The sequence below is a fragment of the Elephantulus edwardii genome, unplaced genomic scaffold (assembly GCF_000299155.1).
Source record: "Elephantulus edwardii isolate Elephantulus edwardi_28Jun2011 unplaced genomic scaffold, EleEdw1.0 scaffold00055, whole genome shotgun sequence".
NCBI lineage: Eukaryota > Metazoa > Chordata > Mammalia > Macroscelidea > Macroscelididae > Elephantulus > Elephantulus edwardii.
The window spans coordinates 16,639,534-16,646,003 of record NW_006399805.1 but is presented as its reverse complement, the minus strand read 5'-3'; the positions used below and the strand labels follow the sequence as shown (position 1 = coordinate 16,646,003).

Here is a 6,470-nt window from a genome sequence, read left to right as displayed (position 1 = left end):
ACTTTCCAAACATGATGTCTTTTTCCAAGGACCAGCCCCTCCTAACACCATACACAAAGTATGTGAGATGAAACTTCTTCATCCTTTCCTCCAAGTAACATTCTGGTTGCACTTTCTGAGACAGACCTGCTTGTTCTTTGGGCAATCGTGGGATTTTCAGTACCCTTCTCCAACACCGCGACTGAAAGCCGTCAATTCTTTTTCTGTCATCCTTACTCTCTGTACTAACTGCACGTTAGAAAAGTTTCATCAGCAATATCCAAAACATAAATCAATTCCTGTATGTTCAGACTTGACCTGCATGCTTCTTTTGCCTGTTGCTCTTGTTATGTGCCATGAGTCGCTTGTGACTCATAGCGACCCTACGTACAACAGCTCTGTCCCGTGCCAATCGCACACCCATCCAATTATCCCAGTCACTGAATCAATCCACCTCATAGAGGGCCTTCCTCTGCTGCGCTGTCCCTCCACCCTACCAAGCATGATGTCCCTCTCCAAGGACTGGTCCCTCCTTATAACACGTCCAAAGTATATTCAGTGAAGCCTCAGAATCCTTGCTTCCAAGGAGCCGCCCGGTTTAACTTCCTCCAGGATGAATCTGTTTTTCTAGCAGTCCATGGTACCCTCAATACTCTTCTCCAGCACCACAGCTCAAAGGCATCAATTCTTCTATCCTCCTTGGTCATTGTCCAACTCTCTGATGCATAACAAGTGATTGCGAAGACCATCGGTTAGGGTTAGGGTTATGGTTACGGTTAGTGGCACCATGCAGTATTTGTCCTTTTGTAACTGAGATACTTCACTCAGCATAATGTCCTCCAGAGTCACCCATTTTGAATAATATTGCATGAGTTCCTTGATGGGCACTTAGGTTGTTTCCAACTCCTTGCTATTGTGAACAAAGCCGTGATAAACATGGGTGTGAATATATCTGCTTGGATGTCAGTTATTGTTCTATATTCCCAGTAGTGGAATTGCTGGTCAAATGGTATCTCTATTTGCAACTTTTTGAGAAAGCACCATACCTGCCTTCCACAGTGGTTGCACCATTTTACACTTCCGCCAACAGTGAATAAGGGTTCCAGTTTCTCCACAACTTTTCCAAGAGGGTAGTGTACTGGGGGGAGGGTTGGGAGGGGAGAAAAGTGCAACTATGAATGAATGGAAATCCAATGTCTGCTAATTTTTACTGAAATTAGTAATAAATTTAAATAAAACAAAAAAGGGAAGGAAAAAAGAATACAGAAAAATAAATTAAAAAAACCAAACCAAACCAAACCAAACCAAACAAATAAACAAAGACAAATATTCTCACCACTGGGCTAATTGACAGCACCATGATGGATGGAGCAGAGATTGAGGTTGATAACATTTACAGCTTCCTCAGCTCCACAATCAACACTCTCGGCACTAGCAGTCAGGAAATCAAAAGACGAATTGCACTTGTAAAATCTACAGACAGCAAGGGGGCTCGGGACCTCGGCTTTCAGCGGCAGGTCTGGGGAAGGGGCGGCCGGCGCCATGTCTGGCCGCGAAGGTGGTAAGAAGCCCCTGAAACATCCCAAGAAGCAGACCAAGGAGATGGACGAGGAAGATAAGGCTTTCAAGGAGAAACAAAAAGAAGAACAGAAGAAACTCAAGGAACTAAAAGCGAAGGCCGCAGGCAAAGGTCCCCTGGCCACGGGTGGAATTAAGAAATCTGGCAAAAAATAAGACTGAGGCAATGATGAACCTTACTTCCGTTCTTTTTTAAAACATCTGGATTCTCTGCTGTAACATCTTTTACCACCTGTAGTTAAAATGAAGTGTTGTCTTGGAGCCTGTTGTACATTTAAGAGGGAACTTTGTGAAACAGTGAAGAAAAAACCTTATGATGGTCCATCTCCAGTTCTCATTCAGCCATTCCGATCTTAGCTGTCTGTGCAGTCAAAGTAAATGGAATCCAGAATACTGTCAGAATCTTCATTCTTCATTATGCCCAGAATTCTGTACCACCTGGAATTAAACCAACTCATTTGAAAAAAAAATCTACAGACAGGGACCAAAATACTGAGACGCAATGATGTCAGTCTAGAGACTAAGGTGCACCTAATTCAGGCCATGGTCTTTGCAAATACTTGTTATGCTTCAGAGAGCTGGACAAAGACTAAGGATGACAGAAGAAGAATCGATGCCTTTGAGCTGTGCTGGAGAAGAGTCTTGAATATACCATGGACCATCAAGAAAACAAATATGTCTGTCTTGGAGAGGGTGAAACCATCTGTCTCCTTGTAGGCTAGGATTATGATGCTCTGTCTCACATATTCTGAGCACGTGTCCCGGAGAGACTGGTCCTTGGAGATCATCAGGGTCGCAAGGGTGGAGGAACAATGCAGGAGAGGAAGACTCTGCATGAGATGGATTGACAGAGTAACCCGGGCAACGGGGTAGGTGTGTTGGTGTCAGTGAGACGGCTCAGGCCAAGGCAGGCTTCAGAGATGCTGTACCCAAGGGCACTATGGGTAGCAGGGACTTAACAACTTACTAAAAGCCGACAAGGGGGGAGGGAAACCGGACAGCAAAAGACTGGTCAAGTGAAGCAGTGGTAGTGGAGAAGGAACAAAGAAATCTGTAACTGGCTGTGATCAATTAGTTGCGGCCTCCACTGCACTCGGACCAGCCGGAACAGTGCTCGTCCTGCCGCCTATATAAGGTCCCAAACACCCCGCACTGTACACTGACGGCGAGCTCCGGAGCCCGGGCTCTAGCACGGACACACGCCTCGGGGGGGCACTACGCACCCCACCTGAGCCCCCTGCGCGGTGTCCGGTCACCGCCGCGTCGCCCCCCGCCCCATGGGAACCGCAGGCTCGGGGAGCGGTGCATTGTGGGAGCTGGGGGGGGTCAGCTCCGCTGCGGGAAGCACAGGGTGCCTTGTCCATGCCGCAGCAGCCACTGGACACTTCAGGGCCACACACGGTGTGCAAAGGCCGGGGAATTGGGAAGTGCTCCTGACAAGGACAACAAGTTGCTCTTTGGCCTGGTGGCTCCGCCGGCTGCTAAGAGAAGGATGGACAGTGTCCCTTGTGCAGTTTACTGCCTCTGAAAACTCTACGAGGGCCAGCTATGAGTTGGTTCCAACTCAATGGTACACAAAAACACAGCAAATTCCAAAAGTGCTGAAAGTGCTGCTGTTTACCCAACAAAAGCTTTACCTTCTTTATCATGTGAGCTCTCTCTTTACTGTCTGTCCTGTGGAACACAGTGCTTGTTATTATAGCTCTAAATATGCTAACAAACAAGGTACTGGGAACTTTTTTTTTTTTTTTGGTACTGGGAACTTTTAAGAGGATGCAAAATTCGGTACTCATTTATCGTGTACAATATAGTTCTGTTCTGCAATAATGAGGTTTTGGTTTTCTTCCCCATGTTTAAATACATTTAAAGATATTGTTCTCTGAGAAATTATTAACACACTCATAGTAATAAATTTCATGGGTACTATCCTGTAAAAAGAGCAAGGACCATATTGAGATGGCCATATCTGTCCTTTATCAACTTCACAAAGGGGAACTGTCTCTGTCCACAGCATCAATAACACAAAAACAGTTCCTATGAAGTCAGATACACCCCCGACACTCCCGTACCTCTTTCTACCTCACCTCAACACCAGTCTTAACAGCTTTGCTGGGTCCAAAATGCAATATGATAGCTCACAGACAACACAGAACCATATGGGGGAAGTAAAAAGTTATGATCTAGAGTAACAACAATACAGTCAAGACAGCTCCTGAAATGTGCACACAGACATACACACCCTCCCCCATCCTTGAGCCTTGTGACTTTAGGCAGTGTTCCCAAGTTTTCAGTCCTACCAATATTGGCTTCCTACCCTCAGTTGTCCAACAAAGTTCTCAGTACTGCCAATAATGGCTCTTTCCATCTCATGTCACCAGTTCAGCCATAGATGTTGCTGCTGTAAGGGTTACTGTGGTAGGTATAGCTGGAGCAAGAAAGGCATCTTACATTTTCATGTTCTTTTCTTCAATGGCACCAGAAGATCTGTTTGCCTCTTGCTGAGGGCTTACTCAAGTCAATGGTGAAACTGGCCAATCCCCTTGTAGATTGTTGAGAGTAGCCCATCCGTTGTGGAGAGGAAGAAAACCAATCCCCTTGTCGATAGGCTAACATGGAATATTCACATATTTCCACCTCTCTACAGGGCCAGCAGGAGAAGGATGGGTTATCTCCTCCCAAGCCATTAACTGTTTATGAAAACCCACTCGAGGGTAAGCTATGGGTCGGTTCCAACTACAGTACACAACAACAACAGGAGCTACATAGCAATGTCAGACAATGGCTAGGAAAAGCCAGTGGACGATGAACTCCAGAGGTACTTACTAATTTCACTGAAAAGAATTAAGATCTATAGATTGGGGGGAAAGGGGAGGGTGATTCAGTTTCGACCTAATGAACCTGGAATTCTGGTACTTTACTACAAATAGGGCTCTTTCAGTATTGCTGGCAGAAAATGATAATACTACCCAGGTTACATTTTATTAAAACTAGTCTTTGGAGCGGGACTGGCCGGGCGCAGGAGGGAGCAAAGCAGCCCGGCAGCCAGCCTTCCTCCTCGCCCTCCTCGCGCTCACTTCCGCGGCAGCCCAAAAGAAAGGAAAAGTAAAGAAGGGCGGTCCGGGGAGCGAATTCGCGGAGTGGGCCTGGGGGCCCTGGACCCCCAGCTGCAAGGACTGCGGAGTGGGTTTCCGTGAGGGCACCTGCTGAACCCAGACCCAGCGCATCCGGTGCCGGGTGCCGTGTAACTGGAAGAAGGAGTTTGGAGCCGACCGCAAGTACAAGTTTGAGAGCTGGGGCGCGTGTGACGGAGGCACTGGCACCAAAGCCCGCCAGGGCACACTGAAGAAGGCGCAGTACGATGCCCAGTGCCAGGAGACCATCCTCGTGATGAAGCCCTGCACCCCCAAGACCAAAACCAATACCAAAGGCAAGAAAGGGAAGGGAAAGGACTAGAGGCCTGAATGCCAAGGAGCCTGGCTTCACCCTCCTGCAGGCCCAAGATAAAACCCACTAGCGCCTTCTTTCTACACTAACTTTATCAATCACGCTCCGCCTCTCCTCCTCACTCCCCCACATATATCCCCTCACCCCAAACCTTGTTTCTAACTCTGGCTTCACTTCTACCCAGAGAGATTAATTGTGCTTTTGCCAGCAGATGGTGCATTTAACACTTTGTTCCCACACAACAGCAGTAAGTTTGAGGATTGATTGTGGAGTTTTAAAAAGTTTTTAAGTACCTTTGAATTGTAGCGTTGGTGAAGACTATTAAATATCCCATGGACTTGCCAATAGAACAAAATCTGTCTTAGAGACACCAGGGTGCTGCTCTTTAGAGGTAAGAGTGGTGAAATTTAAATTCACATCCTTTGGCCAAGTTGTCAGGAAGGGCCACTTGGAAAACGACATGCTGGGAAAGGTCAGTGAAAGAGAGAGTGACCCTCAATGAGATGGACTGATGCAGTAACTAGCAGCAGGTCCTACAATGACTGAGACCATCAGAATGCTATAGGAGAGACAAGTTTCAGAACTCTTGTTAAATACTCACTATGAAGGGTAGTGGCCTTGATGGGATCTAACAACACCTTAGTCTTTAAACTTACACCCTTCCTTTTTAGCATTTTAAAGAGATCCTTAACAGATTTTCCTAAGGCAGTGCCAATACATCTTTTTTATTTATCCTGATGCTTCTATGGGTATTGATTGTGAATCTATGTAAAATGAAATAGTTGACAACTTCAGTCTTTTCTCCATCTGTCATGATGTGGCCTCTTATCCAGTGGTGAGAAATTTTACTTTCTTGATGTTGAAATGTAATCCATATTGAAAGTCTTTGATCTTCTTCAGTAAGTGCTTCACAGCATCTGCACTTTCCACAAGCAAAGTTGTGTCATATGTCTGCATAATGCAAGTTATTGATAAGTTTTCCTCTAATCCTGAAGTGAACATTTAGATAACAAACTCAGAGATTACTTTGAATGTTGTTGTGTGCTGTTGAGTTGAGGTGGCTTTTAGAGACCCAATGTGATGGAGAAGTGCCCACAGAATTTCCTTGGTTATAATCTTTATGAGAGAAGAGCCCAGGTCGTTTCTTCCTCGGATAGGTTGTGAGTTAGCCACTAGCCTTTTAATGAAATTGCTAGGATCCTCCAAGGTCCCCTAATGTCACAAAAAGTCCTCCAGAATCTGGGCTCATCCTATCTTTCCTACAATTTCTGATGATGTAGCCTCAAATCTTCATGTACCAGTTTTAGTGGATGCTAGGGCATCAGTTCATTAAGTTATAAGGAAAAGAGTAAAACATGGATCCTTTCTTGGTTGTCCTGTGCCTAGGAACCACCTAATTGTCTTTGAAAGGGGGCTGTCCACTCAGCCCCCTACCCAGGGCGAGCCGTCGCGGCCCTCTGCCCGGGGCG

General features: G+C 46.1%; 1 pseudogene; it reads left to right on the top strand.

The window, feature by feature from the left end:
* Positions 1-1,521: 1,521 nt before the first annotated feature.
* On the top strand, positions 1,522-5,010 carry LOC102852088 (annotated as a pseudogene).
* Positions 5,011-6,470: the final 1,460 nt, after the last annotated feature.